Source organism: Mytilus galloprovincialis, chromosome 11 (assembly GCF_965363235.1).
Source record: "Mytilus galloprovincialis chromosome 11, xbMytGall1.hap1.1, whole genome shotgun sequence".
NCBI lineage: Eukaryota > Metazoa > Mollusca > Bivalvia > Mytilida > Mytilidae > Mytilus > Mytilus galloprovincialis.
In genome coordinates, this window is record NC_134848.1 from 46,705,223 (window position 1) to 46,726,921 (window position 21,699).

Below are 21,699 nucleotides of genomic sequence, written 5' to 3' on the forward strand. Positions count from 1 at the left end.
CCTGTAAACTGAACACCTACATATTCCTCCAAGTTGTAATGGTTCTTTTAATTCTAATGCTTGGTACTCTTGGTCAATAGCATGAATAGTCATCATATTCAATGTCCTATTCTGCAGTGGCTGTCTAATTACTGGGGATTCATTTACCGGTATTCAGTTGGTACATGTACCAATTTTTCTGGATTGTGGAAAACTTTCATTTTCTTTGATGTTTGATTTCGTGGTTTTGTCAAAGTCTGTATACATTCCTATAGAAAACATTCAATTCTTTGGACACCGGAATTCATGGTTTTTTGGTAACCACAAAATCCATGAAAATTGGTATTCCACAAATAATAATAAACATCATAATATACTCCTTGGGTCATCATATGGTCTTAACAATACATATGTCAAAATCTTATTGGACAATCTAATTTAAGGCATTGGGGGAGTTATTTTCAGAAATGGAAAACATCTATTTTCAATTTCTAGCAAAAAGAATATTTGGGGAGAGGGTTTACCTTTTTCCTATATATGTGGATTGGATTAATAATAAAATATATGTGGGGAGAGGGTTTACCTTTTTCCTATATGTCTTAATTTACCAGTAGAAGTCTAAGTTTCCTATCTTTCATTCTGGTTGACCTCTTTTACATTATGCATCCCGTCTAAAACAAAATGGATCAAAATGGACCAAAATGGACATCCCCCTTTCATGTGTTTGATTACCAGATGGAATCATGAGAAGAGTCTCCTTGAAATATATATATATGGCATTTATCTCTTCCTCTCCTCTAATAATATTACAAACTTATTCATTAATCATAAGATATTGAATTTGTCATTTAACCAGGGCCTCAAGGAGATTTTAAAAAATTGAAAAAAAGCCTCATTAAAGGGTGTCATCCTGGTTTGCCCACTTTTAATTACATGTATATGTAAACATAGTGGGAATTGTTGTTTTAACAATTATAGTTCATTTCTGAAAAAAGGAGTTGTTGGAAAAATCCCAAACATTACAAGAAATGTTTAAGGCCATATTCATATAGTTAGGATTTTGAATGGAAACAGGGAATGTGTCAAAGAGACAACATTACAACCAAAGATCAGAAACAGCCCAATGCCACCAACGGGTCTTTAACGCAGCAAAAATAATCAACACTTTTATCTTACTTTATTTAGCAATAAAAAGATTTTATTGGTTTCAGTCCATACTTGACTTTTCTAGGATTATTCATGGAGTGCATGGTCAAAATCAAAGCCTTTAATAAGTGTACATAATGCATGCACATGGACGTTGTAAACCCTCTCCCCAAATATTCTTTTGCTAGAAATTGCAAATAGATGTTTTCCATTTCTGAAAATAACTCCCCCAATGCCTTAAATTATATTGTCCAATAAGATTTTGACATATGTATTGTTAAGACCATATGATGACCCAAGGAGTATATTATGATGTTTGTTTGATGTCTATACAATGAACAGGGATGTGTTTATATTAATAGTTTCATGTTTCACTTAATTTAATTTCAACAGACAACTACCATTTAAATTCATTTTATTATTAATCCAATCCATAGAATTTAAGTTAATATCCATTAATTTAACAGCCTTTTACTTCCCTAAGGGCAGAAGGCTGTGTTAATTCACTTTAAACTTTCAAAACATTGAAGAATAGCCAATCCATTTTCCGTATTGATCTTAATTTACAAATTATAGTTAAAATAAAGGAAAAATATGTAAATGTAACAGCTTTACTATGTTTATTATTGATTTTAATTAGTGTATCATGTAAATTTATACAAGTTAACTATTTTACGTTTTAATTTTTCCGACACATACAACAAAAATACCACAGCGTAAATAGTAAAATTCAAATAAACAAGTCATTATAGAAATGAAATTTAAACAACCATGACCCATATGATATGTCAGGTAGATTTATTCATGACGCTATACATATTTATTGAAGCATGAATTACAACTTATGAATGCCATTTAAAATAAGGGTATTTTGTAAATTCATAAATTTATGGGATATTTTTATAAATACGAAAACATTATCAGGTTTACAAAATTAAAGTTGAAATTTGCACCTTATTTTAGATTTGATTTTCTTTCAGAAAATTTTGGCAATCACATTAATTAGATCTCACATTTTTAAAAAGTTATCAGTGATTTGCAATTTTTACTAGACATATATGATTAATAATTTTTGGAATAATAAGAATGAGGGGGATTCGGGGGGCTTCAGGTAGAATTAATCTCTATATAAGGGACATGGGCTCTTTTCACCAAATGCCTACGATAAAAATTGATTGTAAGTTATACATTCTGTATGTTTGTGTGTGTACTATGTCAGGAGCCTGTAATTAAGTTATTGTCATATATTGCTGTGTCACATTTTTTTTCATGTTCATTATTTTGTATATTAATTAGGCCATAAGTTTTTCACTTCAATTGTTTTACATTTTCATTTCGGGACCTTGTATGATAGTTTCACTTAAAAGTAAAAACTTAAGGGCAGTATGTGTGCTTCTTGATCAGAAGTCTTGTATTGAAGACCCTATGAATTGATGGCTAGATTTCAGATGGTGATTTTAAAATTTGCAAAAATGTTTGGACAGGACGCTGTTGATAATTTCTCTTATTGTGTGTTTTCCCTCTTTCAACAATTAATGATCAAGACTTTAGTATTGATGGTTTATCTGATAGTTTCAGTAAAAGTAAAAACTTAATGGCAGTATGTGTGCTTCTTGATCAAAGTCTGGTATTGAAGACCCTATGATGACCCATTTGGTAAAGCCTCCTCGTTGGGTTTTTCCGACGTAGTCGGTATTAGTTTCGGTTTGTGCCCTTTGAACTTAAGGACGCTTAACTATGGCAACAGAATACGCATGCTCGAAAATCCTTTCTGTGATTGGACAAAATGCTGTCATGGTGGGTGATTTGGTTGTGTTTAAAAAAATGTCTCGTTAATTATATCGTGATGGAAAGCAAGTGAAAAGCTATAAATATTTGAACTAGATCTTACAAAGATTTATATTTTTATTAAAATAATTGTTTCTCCAATAGCTCTTAGCATCCGTGACAGCTGTTTATTCGGGACAATTATATAATTTTTGAAGTAAACTTTGTTGTATGAACGTATATGTCTTTTAGAACGCACCTACGCATGTGAGATTTCCGCGGGGTTTTGGTGAATGTAAACAGAAAGATACGAGGACCGACAATACTGAACACAAACAGAAAAAAACGTTATTTAAATGGTATCTTTGTGCCTCTGAAGGTTATCGAAATGATAGTTTTAAACATATACTCAAATTTAAATACGTCGGATATCTTTTTTAAAGATAGTTCTTGTTGATTATGTGATTACTTGGTCATTTTTATATTGATTACTTGATTACCAGACAAAATATTTTATGATTATTTGATAATCAAGGACTGTATTTCTGATGATTTTATTACCTTGTTTAAATAAATCATTATGATTATGTGATTATATTGACAAAAATTCTATGATTATTTGGACATCTCAATGAGGGGCCTCATGGTATTTTTATTGTTTGGTTGCTGTCTATTCAATGGATACTCTATATAATATATTCTTTGTACATAGTGACAGTCGTGAATCATAGACATATAGGGATGTGTCAATATAATATTGAATATACATGTATTCATATTAATTACACTTTTATTTTTTATTCAAACAAACAAAATTTTGACTACTTAAAATTCAGAAATGAATGCTTTCATTTATTCTTATGAATTAAAGACTACTCTTACTCTTATCCTATTACCTTACATATATTTAATTATATTATATATGTCTCTGTCCTAACCCTATTGATCTCTAACCCTAAAAATGTGAACGAAACAATTTTATGAAAGAAAATCACTACTAAATTTCTCATTATTGGGATCATGATACAGTAAAATTGAAATTAAAATGCACTCATTAATTCCAAAATTTACTGTATTCTGTTCATTATTAAGCAGATATTTACTTCCTGAAAGGACAAATTGTGGTGTTAGTTTACTTTAAATTTAACCATTAAGGAACACCCCAGCCATTTTGGTATTGATTTCAATTTACAAATCATCGTTAAAATAAAGGGAAAATATGAAATTATTACAGATTTGATATTGATTTTAATTAGTAAATGTATAAATGTTAACTATTTTACGTTATAATATTTTCAACACGTACTACAAAAATACCAAAGCGTAAATGTAAAATTTAAATAAACGAGACATTATTTAGAAGAAATTTAAAGATCCATGACCAAAAATGTCGGGTAGATTTATTCATGACGCTATATGTATTTATTGAAGCGTAAAGCTAATGAATGCCATTTGCAATTAAGATCTTTATGTATTTTAAATTTAAAGATCATCTGATGGCTTAATTATTAAATCGTTAAATAAATTATACTAATATGATTAGTATTTCTGTAAGAACGAATTAATAATATAAGTTAAGTACATTTTTACCTTTATTGTATCTACCTGACTCGGATTATAAGAAAGGTAAGGTAGTTTCAACATGGTGGGTATTCTGATTAAACTGAGTCTATAAACAAACATAAACAAGCTGTATTCGGTATGCATGCACAGAGTTTTGAGTTATGACAAGCTAATCATAATATCAGAAAGACTTCAATGACTTACCATATACAAGTTTCGACTTTTCTAACACCTTTAAAATAGTTGTAATCGCTTAAAAACTTAGGATGATGCACCTGTCCTGTGTTGTAAATGTGGTGGTCTAATATAAAACCAACAACGGGAAAGCAGTGATTTTCCGGATAATTTATCATTAATTTTCAGTGGACGGTAACATCAGAAGCATTTAATCAGAGACACAAATCTCTTTGTTAAAACATTTTCATATTATCAAGGAGAAGTTTATGACAGTACCCAAATAAAATGTCCTCAAATAATTGAAATCATTACTTCGACACGCCACATTAAAAGTTTATTTTAAAATAAAGCCAAAAGTAACTCTTAAATTACTGTGGAATGGGAGCCATAAACGAAATGTATACATTGTTATAAGTTCAAAAATTGAAATGATAGTTCACAGAGCTAGTTACCAGGCTAAAGGTCATAATGTGAAAGAAAGAAATGTTTTGTATGAATTATACAGAGAGAAAAGGAACTATATATATGTGATTCAAATTAGAAATCTTAATCTCTGGGTTTTTTAACCAGCTATAGGCTTAACATACAATTATAGTAAAAAAATAGAAAAAAGAAAAATTAAAGAGATGTGTATGACCTATGCTGGTCGAAAATTGTTACACCACTAAATTTGATAAAAGACATTGAAAATGCAAGAAAATCACAGTAGGAGGGGTGGTATTGGGCCGGATGTTATATATTTCTGTTTAGTCTTGATAGTAATAAAACAATAAACCAATGTAAACTATCGTAAAAAAAAATAACTGATCGATTGTTGCTTACTTATATGAGCAAAACGACGGGTGCCATATATGATGTGGAGGCGGATCTGCTTACCCTTACAGAGCACCTGAAATCACACCTGTTTTTTTATGGAGTTCGTGCTGCTCAGTTTTAGTTGTGTTTTATGAACTGTTGTTTATCTGTTGGTTTTTAGCCATTTCGTTGTTAATAGATATAGGAAGATGTGGTATGAGTGCCAATGAGACAACTCTCCATCCAAATAACAATTTAAAAAAGTAAACCATTATAGGTCAATGTACGGCCTTCAACACAGAGCCTTGGCTCACACCGAACAACAAGCTATAAAGGGCCCCAAAATTCACTAGTGTAAAACCATTCAAACGGGAAAACCAACGGTCTAATTAGTTTATTTTCGGAGCCGGCAAAATAGCCACTGCCTTAATTTTATGTAACGTAAAATAACGGAATACGTTAGAAAGCATTTAATGCATAATAATGATGCAACATAAGATATGGAAAATAGTAAGGAAACTTGTTGCACATTCGTAAACGAGACAGCAAAACAAACGCAAATAACTTGGGCCGAAAGACATTTAGAGGTCGAAAAAGTCTGTACAACATCATAAATTAGAAAGGCTAGCAACAGAACAAACACGACAAAGGGGCGGATTTAGAGGGGTTGCCGTCTTTATTTTGTGTTAATGTCTGCTTACTTGGCCGGACTCTTAATCATTCTGAAGTATCCTATATAACGAACACTTCATTCATGTATTACTAACTTTTTTTCTTAAGTCCGACATTGTACAAATGAACCATTACTGTGATCGATTATCGATACGTCATTCGTTGTCATTGTGCGAGCACTACAAGTGTACCCCACATTACTACAGACTGGAGAACACTACAAAGATCTTTAGAGAGAAAATTGACAAAATCTCCTTTTGTCATGTTTATTTACTGTTTAAAAATTAATCAATATACTGGTATTCATTCAGTCAGAGTTTGGTTTAACCATTTATATGGTTCATTAATTTTTCACATGGTATTGTGTCAATTGCTTGAGTTTAAATGTATAGATAATGCTTTCAAAATCACAAAACCATGCGAAATTAAATCCATAAAGAGTATATCTATATGTAAAAATCTGTCGTCACTTGTAAATTTCTATCTCAGTATTTGTTTAACGGCAGATGTTACTGTCTTTTTAATGTAAACAGCAGGTAAAGAAAAAGTTAAATCACACAAATACTGAACTCCAAGAAAAATTCGAAACGGAAAGTCATTAATTATATTGCAAAATCTAAAGCTGAAACACATCAAACGAATGGATAACAACTGTCTTATTCCTGACTGGGTACAGGCATTTTCGTATGTAGAAAATGATGGATTAAACGTTAAACCTGGTTTGATAGCTAGCTAAACCTTTCACTTGTATGATTGTCGCATCAAATTCCATTATATTGACAACGATGTGTGAAGCAAGTATAGGTATGACGTAAATTATGTTGCTGAAGATTCATGCTTTTTTACTTATTTGTATTTCAGTTCATGATTCGTATTTAATATTAAAATGAGGAGATGTGGTATCATTGGCAATGAGACAATTTCTGTTTAAAATAATTTTGATACACCTTGTAAAATTAATGTTGAATGCTTCTTGCACATAGATATATAGGAAGATGTGATGTGAGTGCCAATGAGACAACTCTCCATCCAAAAAACAATTTATAAAAGTAAACCATTATATGTCAATGTACGGCCTTCAACACGGAGCCTTGGCTCACACCGAACAAAAAGCTATAAAGGGCCCCAACATAACTAGTGTAAAACCATTCAAACGGGAAAATCAACGGTCTTACCTATTTAAAAAACGAGAACATTTTGGAATAACAAAATGGTTGCATTTCAGATTAACGACAGCGCAGAGCTTGTTCTTTTGCGTAAAACAAAGTCCTTTGTTTTTGTTTCTAGAAACGAAAACATAAAATTGCAGTTTTGAGACATCTTGTGTCAGTCGCAATATTTGTTCATAAACAAAACTGTGAGTTTTGAAGTATTTATAAGGGGTCAAATAAATCTATTGGAAATAAAACTGGTCATGTCCTTATCAGCTTGCATAAGAAAATGAAATCAGCTTAAAGTTCTACTGTTTACTTTGTAATGTCCTATTAAACTATTAAACGAAGCATACACACACCTACAGCTAAAAATTGACAGACAGCGTCAGTTTAAACCTATATAAACATTCCTTCAAAAGATATGATTTAATTGTTTCAGTTACAGCCGATTTCAATGAGTGTGTAGGTAAAGGTTACATCTTTAGAACTCTTGCTTGCTAGCTGAACCGTGAAGTCATTATTAGATTAGGTACACTACCATTCTTTAAGAGTAGACTAGACCGACATATAATCAGTCTCTCTGTCTGTAGGACTAGACTACTTCGAAAGGAGGGAAGTATACCTTACCTAATAATGACTTCACGGTTCAGCTAGCAAGTAAGCTAACCAAATATATTAGCTTTACCTGCACACTCATTGCAATCGGCTGTAAGTAATTTAGTACTTTTTTGTAGCATCATTCCATCAGAAACTGTGTATATATGGACTGTACATTTCCTATTATATCAGATATTTCAAGGTTTTGCTTTTCTGGTTTTGATGTCCTAAATAAAAGGTTGAGGCTTATCTGGAAGCTATTGGATGAATGTTTTACGAACCCAATCTTGTTATTGCAACTGTCTATCACTGTTTTATTGCTTTCTTGCAACGAGCACAGCAACAGATGAAATAAGAGAGACAGGCAGTATACTTTGCCTTCAGTAACACCTGATAATGTCATGTTTCTCGTCGGTTGTTCCGTCTTTACCTTTCTGTACTGTTGTTGTTGATCTGTCTGTGTTGATGTCTGTATATCAAACAAATTGCTTGTCACAACGTGACAGAAAACACCAATGAGTTTTGAGTAAGAACTGTTTCTTAGAGATAAGATACATTCCTTTATATTGTTGGTGTAAAATTTATTTTGCTTTTGGCTAAAATAATACTTTTTTGGCATTAAAGCCTCAACAAAAAAAATGCATCGCTAATCTCGGCACTATTTTGAATTGAAATACAGACAATCACGTCTAACTTTTCTCCTGCCGTTTCGTGGTGCATGTACATGAATATAATCATTATTCATAAAAAGAAAATATGTGAACACGCTCGTGACAGTGAACAAATACCTGAATTTATTCATGATATTGTTGGATAATCATATTACAATTGGTCCACTAATTTCAGGGAAGATGTTTTATGAAAAAATATTCACAAAATCTCACACAAGCTTTTTGAAAAAGAAAAGGTCTTGTAAATTTGTATTGTATTTGATCATTTAATAATTATATTTGAAAATGTGTAACTAGCCGTCTATATGGCATACTTTGTCACTCGATCTGTACTGAGTGTTTAAATACTTCATAGTCACGTCATGTCACGCTATTTTGTAATATTTAAACATTGATCATATTATTTTCACCTGTTTCCATATTTTGTGTCGATTGATTTTGTGTAATTATTTTTTCTTAAAATCACTTATCCATGAAAAATACACTATGTCGCTATATAATAATAATGTCTAGGATGAAAAATTTTGTCCTGCATTTTTTTTCTGTAATCTCTGTCCTGCCTTTTTATTTTTTGCTCTGTTCGGTCCTGCCTTTTTTTTTTTTTTTTTTTAGTTTATCCTGACTTTTTTTTACCTAAATTGTCGTCCTGACTTTTTTTTTTGCAAGTGTCTCATCCTGCCTTTTTTTTTACTCGAAACTCCTGTCCTGCCTATTTTTTTCAAATTTCATCCTAGCTCCCCTCCTCCCCCCACCCCCACCCCCCATAAAAATCAAATGGTAGCTTCCTAAGATTCCAAAGGGACATTCAAACCCACAATTCTGAGAATGCAATGACAAAAATAAAGAAAACCACCAAAACACAACAGTTCACAAAACACAACTGAGCAACACGAATCCCACCAAAAAAACGGAGGTGATCACTGGTGCTTCGGAATGGTCGTCAGATCCTACTCCACATGTAGATATCGATACTCTAGCTAATCATAGTCAGTAAATCAATTGTACACCAGTGTCGGTCATTGTAATTTCACTAGGCCTGGTCAGTCTCAATTCATCAGACAGTGTAACACTGTACACCAGAGTCAGATGCTTGTATTTAAACTAGGCCTAACCAGTTAATTCATTACACAGTGGAGAAGAATGGGTGATTGTAACTTTGCTAGTCCTGATCCTTCTATCAATTCACCAGACAAGGGAACACTGCACACCAGTGTGGGGGCTTGTACTTAGGCTAGGAATAAGAAGTCAATCAAATCACCAGACCAGGGAAAACTATACACCAGCGTGGGTGCTTGTACTTTACCCTGGGGTTATTGTTTTTTCACAAGGCCTAATCAACCAATAAGTTCAGTAAACACAGGACCCCTGTGCAGTCAATCTATTCACAAGTCAAGGGAACACTATACACCAGTGTGGGTGCTTGTACTTAACCTAGGATTTATAGTGGTTTTTTTTCACAAAGCCTGCTCAGCCAGTAAGTTCATTAAACACAGAAACCCTGTCAACCAGGTGGGTGCGTGTGCTTTAGCTAGGCCGAATCAGTCAATCAATTTATTACACAGTGGAAAACTGTACAACAGAGTAGATATTTGTATCTAAGCAACACCTTATCAGTCATCCAATTACTAAGACAATGGAACACTGTACACATAGGAAGATAGTGTTTCTTAGCTTGGCTTATCAATCATTCAAAGTCTATCAATTCAGTAGACAGTAGAAGACTGTACACCAGAGGAGGTACTTGTATGTTAGTTAGGCCTGCCCAGTCAATCAATTTCCCAGACAATGGAACACTGTACACCATAGTAGGTACTTGTACTTAAGCTATGCCTGTCCAGTCAATCAATAGACCAGACAATGGAACACTGTACACCATAGTAGGTACTTGTACTTAAGCTATGCCTGTCCAGTCAATCAATTCACCAGACAATGGAACACTGTACACCATAGTAGGTACTTGTACTTAAGCTATGCCCCGTGGCGGATCCAGAGGGGGCGTAGAGGGCGTACCCCCCCCCTTTGCTCGGACTTTTTTTTTTTTTTTTTTTTTTTTTGTAAAATGATTAATCAGACTAGACTTCGTGAATTTTTCCATTTCCCGTGTACTACTATTTGATTTTTATGCGACAATTCTTGACTTATAAAGATATTTTTCGCTGGAATTTACTGATTATCAAAGTCTTTTGATTCGCTATGGTGCAGTTGGCCTGCAGTGCGTCGAATAAAACGTCTCTCAGTCATTTTGAAATTCAAATTACATTAACATGTTGCGTAGGCTGCGGATGACAATCATGACACCTTCAAAGCGACACAGAATTTAGCAAGAACATATTGACTTCTATTTCACTATTCCACCAAACAGAAAGTAATGCTCTATAGACTATTGCACTCTCATGAAAAAAAAGTTCCACAGCAATACTATCTAACTACGGAAACACGATTAACCCCAAACGCCCCAGCCTATTTAAAATAATATAGCTGAATAATGATCCCCAGTCAGTATAAGCTCTATATAGATTTAAAGTCGTGAGTACGAACCATTTGATTTGAGGAGACAGTCTTAGATATTTGAGAGAGAAAAAAAATTGACTCTGATTTTTGCCTTAATCAAAAATTCTGGACGCAAAACAAAACTCTTGTCCACTTTTTTGCTATTAGAAACGAAAATTCCCAACAGAATTATTTAGCATTAAATAAACATGATGAATAAAAGCGGGCACATTTTTTTGTGGCAAGGGTTTTCATGTCTGACCGGAATGTCTGTTTCGCAGAACTGATATATATGGAATACTTTTTTCAAGACCAGACTGCAACCTGCTTGCTGGGTGTGGCCGTTATGTCTCCTTTGTCGGCCGTCATTCATAAATTCGTTGTCATTTCAGACTCAATCTTAGCCTTTGATTGATTTGGAACCCTTTACATCCCTTATTGTCTTGGTGAAACATATCAACCAAACATTTGGATAAAAATTGCTTGTTTGTCTTTTTTAACTCGTGTCGGTCGTATTTCAAATTCAATCGAATAGCCCAGCGTATATCTTGTTTACAACAAGAAATCTGTGAGGTTATTCTAACTTAACTTACAACATACGTGCGAGAATTTTCCATGTCTATGTTTTTCTGATAAATCCCACATTAAATGTATCAGTACATAGCTTTGGATCCATACCAGGGGCGGATGCAGGAATTTTCGAAAGGGGGGGTGCTAAGGGGTGCTAACCCAGGACAAAGGGGGGGTGCAAAACATATGTCCCGATACAAATGCATTGATCGGCAAAAATAAAGGGGGGGGTGCGCACCCCCGGAACCCCCCCCCCTGGATCCGCCACTGCATACTATCATTTTATGATAGACAATCAATAGGGAGAATACAGCATCGAAAATGTCCAACCCTTACACCTTAACAGCAAATACAAAATATGCATGCCCCACGACAGGAACCGTTTAAAAAGTGCATATTTCACTTATTTTATGTTTTTAGTCCTAAAAAGGGCCCAAAAATATGTTCGCCTCGCTCCGCTCGGCGATCTTTAAAAACTACGCCCCCTCTTTCAAAAATCCTGGATCCGCCCATGATGCATGTCCAGTCAATCAATTCACCAGACAATGGAACAATGCACACCATAGTAGGTACTTATACTTAATCTATGCCTGCCCAGACAATGGAACACTGTACACAATAGTAGGTACTTGTACTTAAGCTATGCCTGTCCAGTCAATCAATTCACCAGACAATGGAACACTTTATACCATAGTAGGTACTTGTACTTAAGCTATGCCTGTCCAGTCAATCAATTCACCAGACAATGGAACACAGTATACCATAGTAGGTACTTGTACTTAAGCTATGCCTGCCCAGTCAATCAATTCACCAGACAATGGAACACAGTACACCATAGTAGGTACTTGTACTTAAGCTATGCCTGTCCAGTCAATCAATTCACCAGACAATGGAACACTTTATACCATAGTAGGTACTTGTACTTAAGCTATGCCTGTCCAGTCAATCAATTCACCAGACAATGGAACACAGTATACCATAGTAGGTACTTGTACTTAAGCTATGCCTGCCCAGTCAATAAATTCACCAGACAATGGAACACTGTATCCATAGTAGGTACTTGTACTTAAGCTATGCCTGCCCAGTCAATCAATTCACCAGACAATGGAACACAGTACACCATAGTAGGTACTTGTACTTAAGCTATGCCTGTCCAGTCAATCAATTCACCAGACAATGGAACACTGTACACCATAGTAGGTGCTTGTACTTAATTTATGCCTGCCCAGTCAATCAATTCACCAGACAATGGAACACTGTACACAATAGTAGGTACTTGTACTTAATCTATGCCTGCCCAGTCAATCAATTCACAAGACAATGGAACACTATACACCATAGTAGGTACTTGTACTTGAGCTATGCCTGCCCAGTCAATCAATTCACAAGACAATGGAACACTGTACACCAGATTAGGTACCTGTACTTAAGCTATGCCTGCCCAGTCAATCAGTTCATCAGACAATGGAACACTGTACACCATAGTAGGTACTTGTACGTTCGCTAGACCTGACCAGTCAATCGCTTCACCAGACAATGGAACACTGTACACCATAGTAGGTACTTGTACTTAAGCTATGCATGCCCAGTCAATCAATTCACCAGACAATGGAACACTGTACACCATAGTAGGTACTTGTACTTAAGCTATGCCTGTCCAGTCAATCAATTCACCAGATAATGGAACACTATACACCATAGTAGGTGCTTGTACTTAATTTATGCCTGCCCAGTCAATCAATTCACCAGACAATGGAACACTGTACACTATAGTAGGTACTTGTACTTAATCTATGCCTGCCCAGTCAATCAATTCACCAGACAATGGAACACTATACACCATAGTAGGTACTTGTACTTAAGCTATGCCTGCCCAGTCAATCAATTCACAAGACAATGGAACACTGTACACCAGAGTAGGTACTTGTACTTGAGCTATGTCTGCCCAGTCAATCAATTCACCAGACAATGGAACACTGTACACCAGAGTAGGTACCTGTACTTAAGCTATGCCTGCCCAGTCAATCAGTTCATCAGACAATGGAACACTGTACACCATAGTAGGTACTTGTACGTTCGCTAGACCTGACCAGTCAATCGCTTCACCAGACAATGGAACACTGTACACCATAGTAGGTACTTGTACTTAAGCTATGCATGCCCAGTCAATCAATTCACCAGACAATGGAACACTGTACACCATAGTAGGTACTTGTACTTAATCTATGCCTGCCCAGTCAATCAATTCACCAGACAATGGAACACTATACACCATAGTAGGTACTTGTACTTAAGCTATGCCTGCCCAGTCAATCAATTCACAAGACAATGGAACACTGTACACCAGAGTAGGTACTTGTACTTGAGCTATGCCTGCCCAGTCAATCAATTCACCAGACAATGGAACACTGTACACCAGAGTAGGTACCTGTACTTAAGCTATGCCTGCCCAGTCAATCAGTTCATCAGACAATGGAACACTGTACACCATAGTAGGTACTTGTACGTTCGCTAGACCTGACCAGTCAATCGCTTCACCAGACAATGGAACACTGTACACCATAGTAGGTACTTGTACTTAAGCTATGCATGCCCAGTCAATCAATTCACCAGACAATGGAACACTGTACACCATAGTAGGTACTTGTACTTAAGCTATGCCTGCCCAGTCAATCAATTCACCAGACAATGGAACACTGTACACTATAGTAGGTACTTGTACTTAAGCTATGCCTGCCCAGTCAATCAATTCACCAGAAAATGGAACACTGTACACTATAGTAGGTACTTGTACTTAAGCTATGCCTGCCCAGTTCAATTCATCAAACAATATATAGAACATTGTGCACCAGTGCGATTGAATGTACTTAATAAATTTATCAGACAATGGAACACTACATGTACACCAGAATGGGTGGTTGTAACTTAGATAGGCCAGTTCAGTTTTTCAATTCCCCACATAACTACTTTAGCTGGGCCTGACAAGTCAATCAATTCATGAAACAATGGACACTGTACTTCATTGTGGGTGCTTGAACTTAAGCTTGACCTGATCAGTCTATAATTTATCAGACAGTGGAACCCTGTGGGTGATTGTACTTAGCTACGTTTGGTCAGTCAATCATTTCATCAGACAGAGGTCCACTGCACACCAGTATGGGTGATTGTTTGTAGCTAGGCCTGATCAGTCTATCAATTCACCAAACAATAGAACACTGTTCACCAGTGTGGTTGACTTTACTTAGCTAGGCCTGATCAGTAGATCAATTCACCAAACAATAGAACACTGTTCACCAGTGTGGTTGATTTACTTGGCTAGGCCCAATCAGAATGGGAGCTTGTATTTGTACTAGACCTGACCAGTCCATCAATTCATCAAACATTGGAAGAATGTACACAAGAGTGAGAGCTTGTACCTTAGCTAAGCTTGGTCAGTTTATTCGTTCATTAGACAATTGAACATAGTAGACCAATTTAGGTATCTGTACTGACGACAGGTCTGATCAGTCTACCAATGTATCAGACCATGGAACACTGTACACCCCAGTGATTGATTATACATCTATTGGGTTCGATCAGCCAATAAATTTAGATACCCTGGAACATTGATCATATTTAATGTTCTAAGAGTACTTTTCCACAATAATCAATAAATTAGATAGGTTTTAATGTATTTTCTGAATGTGGTGAATTTTGATGTTTATATTAGTTGAATAAAACACAGCATAATCTCTATAATGCAAACGAGAGTGCACACACTGAAATGTCTCGCCATCTTTACCATGTTTACTAATCATTGATATGATGTTGACAGTCCTAAATATAAAGCTGTACTACAACTATCACATTAACTTAACATGATCCAAGAAAATGAGATCAGGATCAGATAAACCAAACAAAAATACATGTGCATCTTACAATCATTCAGTACAGTAAATAAAGTTGACCTATTGCTTATAGTTTCTAAGAAACAGACTTAACTAAGAAAACTAAACATTGACCAATGAACTATAAAAATGAGGTGAAGGTCAGATAAACCATGCCAGGCAAACATGAACAGCTTACAATCCTTCCATATATATATATATATACAACAAATATAGTTGACCTATTGCATCTAGTATTAGAAAAAAAGTCCAAAACTCAAAACCTAAACTTTGACCACTGAACCATGAAAATTAGGTCAAGGTCAGGCAACACCTGCCATGAAACATGTGCAACTTACAATCATTCCATACACCAAATATAGTTGTCCTATTGCATCCAGTATAAAAAAACCAAGACCAAAACACAAAAATTCAACTACATGTATAACCACCGAACAACGAAAATGAGGTCAAGGTCAGATGACACCATGCCAGTTGGACATATACACCTTACAGCTCTTCCATACATCGAATATACTAGACCTATTGCTGATAGTATCTGAGATATGGACTTGACCACCAAAAAATTAACCTTGTACACTGATCCATGAAATGAGGTTGAGGTCAAGTGAAAACTGTCTGATGGGCATGAGGACCTTGCAAGGTACGCATATACCAAATATAGTTTTTATACTCATAATGAGAGAAATAAACATTACAAAAAATTATAACTTTTTTTCAAGTAGTCACTGAACCATGAAAATGAGTTTAAGACAGACGGAAACTTTTGTAACATGAAGCACATCTATATACAAAGTATGAAACATCCAGGTCTTCCACCTTCTAAAATATTAAAGCTTTTAAGAAGTTAGCCAAACCCGCTGCTGGATCACTATCCATATGTTGAGCTTTCTGCCACAAAAGTTGCTGGCTCGACAATAAAATTGTACCAATTTTTTTTAAGAGTCACTTTATCCAGGCATTTAATCTTTGAACTAACTTTTAAATGTTCAGTACAGAGGAATCAAATACCAATTGTTTACATCATGTAGGACTGAAGAAAGAATAAATTATCAAATTGACTGATCACATTTAAGTCTTGACACGATACCAAGTGTTGGGAATAGCCAATATAAAATCCCTTTATGTCTAATTACTAATGGATTTACTGCACTCAAAACAATTTAAATCACCCTCAGCTTAACAAATGCTCATCCCCTTTTTCACACTTCATCCACAGCTCAGATAACCTCTATTGAAGACATTACATTAACCTATATTGGTTTACTTTTCCATATTGTGACTTGGATGGAGAGTTGATTCATTGGCACTCATACCACCTCTTCTTATATCTATCTCATCAATATATGGCTAACAAAGAAAAAAAAATAAACACATATAAATGGAGACATCTGCTGATTTATTTCAGATATAAACAGTCACGAACTCTGTCATTGTCATAGTAACAGCAAAAGACCATTTGACCTTCAACAACCAATCAAAACTAATACAAAGGATCATGTGATTAAAAGAAATAGTTACATTACAATTTATTAGGATGACTTTTTCAAGCTAAAATTGGTCAAAAGTAAGAGATATGTGTGTCAAAAGTTCGACTTGTGTTTGAATACTATATGGCACTTTTAACCTTTGTTGAAGGTCAGAAGGTCAAATGCATAAATTAAAATTGTCTTGAGCAAAAGTAACATTGCACAATCTTTCTGAATGCCACTGGCAAGGAAAAAAAAATGATTACAAAATTTGAATGTATTAAATAATGGCCAAAAGTAAATTTAATTTTAGTTGAATTATGAGTTTTACATCACTCTAATAACAATTGATTTTGAATTGATTTTTCTACAAATCAGAACTAAAAGTACAACAACCTGAACCATGCACATCTAGTGCTTTGTAAATTGAACAAAAATATCAAAATACAAAAAACATATACAGAAGTCTGAATATATGGAAGTAAACATTTGAAAACAGGTATCGAACCTCTAAATAAGTATATTTTGGCCGAATAAATTACAAAAAGATTATATGTAAAAAATTTAAGTAGCATTGCCAGGGAACTTGGTTTGGAAATTTCCACAATAAAAAACCACCATGTAACCATGGTGACCTGGGAGTGGATATTTTACAATAAAATGACCATGTAACCATCACACATCTACAATTTACAATCACACAACTAAATAATTTAGTCTCTGACCAGAGAATCAACAACTAACTATACAGAACTACTGATGAAAATTTGGTTGTGTACAGACAGTCAAACTGCATAAATATAATGCCCTAGAAAAGAAAGGGGAACAAAACATATATGATGCATTCAAATATGAAATCTGGACCCATGACTAAGTGTTGAGTTAAAATTTTAAGTTTTCCTACAGCATTACAGATTTGGATTAAATGATGCATTTCAAAATCAAAGCCCATTTTGTTTATTAAGAATTGCATATTATGGGTATAGTAGTGTAGGCTAATATAATTTGTTAACAAATGGTTAGAATCTTGTGAAAAAGTTTACTTGAATTGTTAACAAGTGTATATATATATACTGTCTGTACACATCCAAATTCAATTGTTACTATAAATAGATTTCCTATTTACATGATATTTCAGACTATATATAAAAGAGGTCAAGGAATTTATTTATTTAAAGTTTTGATTAGTTAATTCATTTAGTCACAAATCATCTAATTTACATAATTTTTATCTTAATCCATTTATTAAATATTTATAAACAAATTATCACAGGCTACTAACTATTTTACCCATAAAAACTGTACCTTTCTAATCTGTACTATCAATTGTCTTTAATCTGTACAGTCAATTGTCTTTAATCTGTACAGTCAATTGTCTTATCATAAAAACATATAAGTGATTTGTATAGTCAATTGTCTTTATTAGGAAAAAACTTTAATTAGATTATCTTGATGAATAAAAGAGCATCCTGAAGCTGATCTTCATATTTATAAAAATTAAATATTCCAAACAAAATTGAAGTTTTATTTCAAATACATTATTCGTTTTTACCATTATTAAAGATTTTCGTAAGAAATTCTTTTTATTAAATACTAGCATTATACTCTTTCAATAGAAATACAAAACTCTCTTCGATGGAGGTAATAAAGTTCAAATTATAATAAACATTCAAAACCTTCAACATATATTGCTTTGTCATTAGACAATTAGTAAAATTATTATAGAAATCATTGGAGAATTATATTTATAAAAAAGTCCTAAATATTGCACAGATATATTGTTAATTCTACCTTAACCAAAAAATTAAATAAGAAATAAGTAGAAAAGGACAAATAATAAAACAAAAGAAAAAAAGGTCTTGAATATAAGATATTGCTTTCATTTTTACCCTGTATCAAGAATATTTTTTGTTAGTTTTATGAAAATGACATATTATTTTCAACTAAAAAAAAGAACACAAATTTTGTACAGCAGTTTGGAATAAAACAACAGAAAAGCTTTGTTCATGAAAAATATTCTGAGTATTACTTATCTAAATACTGTTTAATAAGCTATACCGGAATTGTCTACCCTCCTTTTGAAGATATAATTCCTAGAACTTGTTTGAAGCTAGAGTTATCTCCCTTGAGAAGACAAAGAACAGACAACTACTGAACGGATTAAGTAGATTTTGGTATAAAAATGTATTTTATTTATTTATTAAAAACATGAAGTTAACTGAGCAGACTTTAAATGAATTATCATTGGTGAGTAAAATTGAATATTAAATGAAACAATACTGTTCACTGAAGCACTTTCTTTGTCAAATTCTCCCAATGTTGAGTTCATTTTCTTCTAACCTAAATATCAGCTTTGTTTAAGTAAGGCATAGCCTGTACCCATTTTTACGCAGTAAATAATAAAAAAAAACAGTAACTATTTTCTATAACCAAACATATTCCTCTCCCATGAAAAAGAAATCACCTAGTAACCAACACAACAAACAAAAAATGGGGCACCAAAAGGGATGATCAAATTCTGCTTAATCCCACTTTTCATTAAACACAGATAAAATAAAACCCTGTTTAGGAATTGTTTTCCAAGATGCATAAGAGGTCTATCAATATTTAACTGGGTCACATGAAAAGTAGGTTATTGCTGTTTGTTTATCAGAAAAAACTTCATTGTAAACATAAAATATGACTAAAATTATATGCAACTAAACATGACACTACAACTTAGTATGGATTTCATATATTGAGGCTCTAGAAGGGATATAAATACTGAGTAATACAAAAAGCTTATAACCCTCCTTTCACGAACCCCACCAATGGCAATTTCTTTCTCTTGAGACAGAAAAGCAAACAAAAACTGTAAGATTTTGGGGTCCAACAAAGGAAAAATATACAAAATAATAATTCAATATTTGATTATATTACAAGCAATGTCAATCACCTTATGTTGACCTCAATGAGCAAAATAAATAATAAAGCAAAAAATGAAAATAATTCTCTACAAACACTCTATATTGCTTCTATTTGAAAACAATGTCATTATGGAGAGTTTCATCAATTTAATTCTATCATCTAAATATTCTTTTCATGAAAAAAGTATAAAAAGACATGTAACACATTTAATATTTACAAAAAATTTCAGCTCTCTTAACAATGCATCTTTTTTGTTTGTTTGTTCTTGATTAGAGAAAAACTCTTGGTAAATTGTCAGAAAAAAACATTAACATCAATAGTTAATTATTTTTTTATTCTACATTTTAGATATAAATCAAAGGGAGGTAATTGTCATTTCTCACAATTACAAGGGAGACTACTCAATTTATTGTCAAGACAGCTGAAATTGATTTCACACACAAAACACTTACACAGCACTATATATGGTTGCCTCCATTTTACAATTTAAACAAAACAACAAATTGTAAACAACATTTGCATAAAAAGTTTGATGTTTTTTCGTCAACACATATAATATTAGAACAATTAACAATAATAGCATTGGAAATTATTACAAGTGGAATGTCATTGAAAAAAATGTCAATTTCAAAGCATTTGTTCGAAGGGAATACTTCAAAAAATGTACAAAAAATGGGGGACCATTTAAAAAAAAATGATGAGATGCTTAAATTGGTCCAGTTGTTCATCACGTCATAGGCTGGAATTTCAAACTCCTGAACGATTTACATTGTTAATTCAAATAAAGATAATTAATAGATTAAAATCTAATAATTCAAGGAATTTTTATGAACTTTTTGCACAACCAAAACAGAGAATATCATTAACACAGATACACAATTTGCATATTAAAAAGATGAAAAGTATTCGTTGTCATGGTTTCGGATTAATAATAAATGAGTTTTTCGATCTACCAAAATTTTTGTTAACTATTTCAAACTCCTTTCTGGTAAACGATCTAATTTTTAAAACAAAATTAAAACTAAATAAATTTTTATTCATATTCATTGTTCGTACAGAACACATCGAAATTTTCAAATTTGATTGAATACTTTATAAAATCTAGATTATACTTTTTTGTGTATGGTACAAGAGGCTGCTGTAATTTACAGCTCCTCGTGTGATTAAAAATTTACATTTTGAATAAAAAACAAAACAAAATCCCTGAATTGTTCTGATTATTTGAAGAATTGCACACAGTTTGTATTACAACTCACATCTTAAGCAATTCCTCAATATTACCCAGAATGCATTAGATTCTGAAACGGCGAATTCCTCACTACATCAATGCATAAAACGCCGCAGAGGATCTGTGCAATCATTAAAATTAAAAGGCATAATAACTGTTCGTTTGAATATAGATATGCCCCTGCAGTGAAGATATGTTGAAGAAATGATTGGACGGAAAAAGAGCTAATCAAAACTCTTTACTAATTATGTAATATCAATAACAAATTATGAGACTATTACTAAGGTAGCTCACTTGAACATTTATTTTTTTATTCAATTCAATAATCTTCATTCTAAATATGATCTCCCCAGGTATATTTTTTGTTCGATTTTTTTTTTAATAGGTCTGAATTTAGTTGAATATTAAACAAAGTGAAAAAAACACAGAATTGTTTTTGAAAGATCGAGTTTTGAGCATGGCTTCCAAAATGGACTATAATAGAAAATTAATTTCTGAACCAGAAGTTCTGGCTTTGTGTACTTCAAAACTTCACCTGAACTGACCTCAAAAAATAAATATTCAAGGAATAACACAGACAAAAAATAACATGATTTAAATATGAAAATGAAGCTAGTTAATCAAGGA

General features: G+C 33.3%; 1 protein-coding gene across 1 annotated transcript in view; it reads right to left on the minus strand.

Annotated features, from left to right (window-relative positions):
- The window catches only part of LOC143052271 (uncharacterized), a 46,311-nt gene extending 41,567 nt beyond the window's left edge, over positions 1 to 4,744 (minus strand). Inside the window, exon 1 of the mRNA XM_076225259.1 lies at positions 4,660 to 4,744. The gene's annotated coding sequence lies outside the window, so the exon portion shown is untranslated. The remainder of the gene's footprint in view (positions 1 to 4,659) is intronic.
- Positions 4,745 to 21,699: the final 16,955 nt, after the last annotated feature.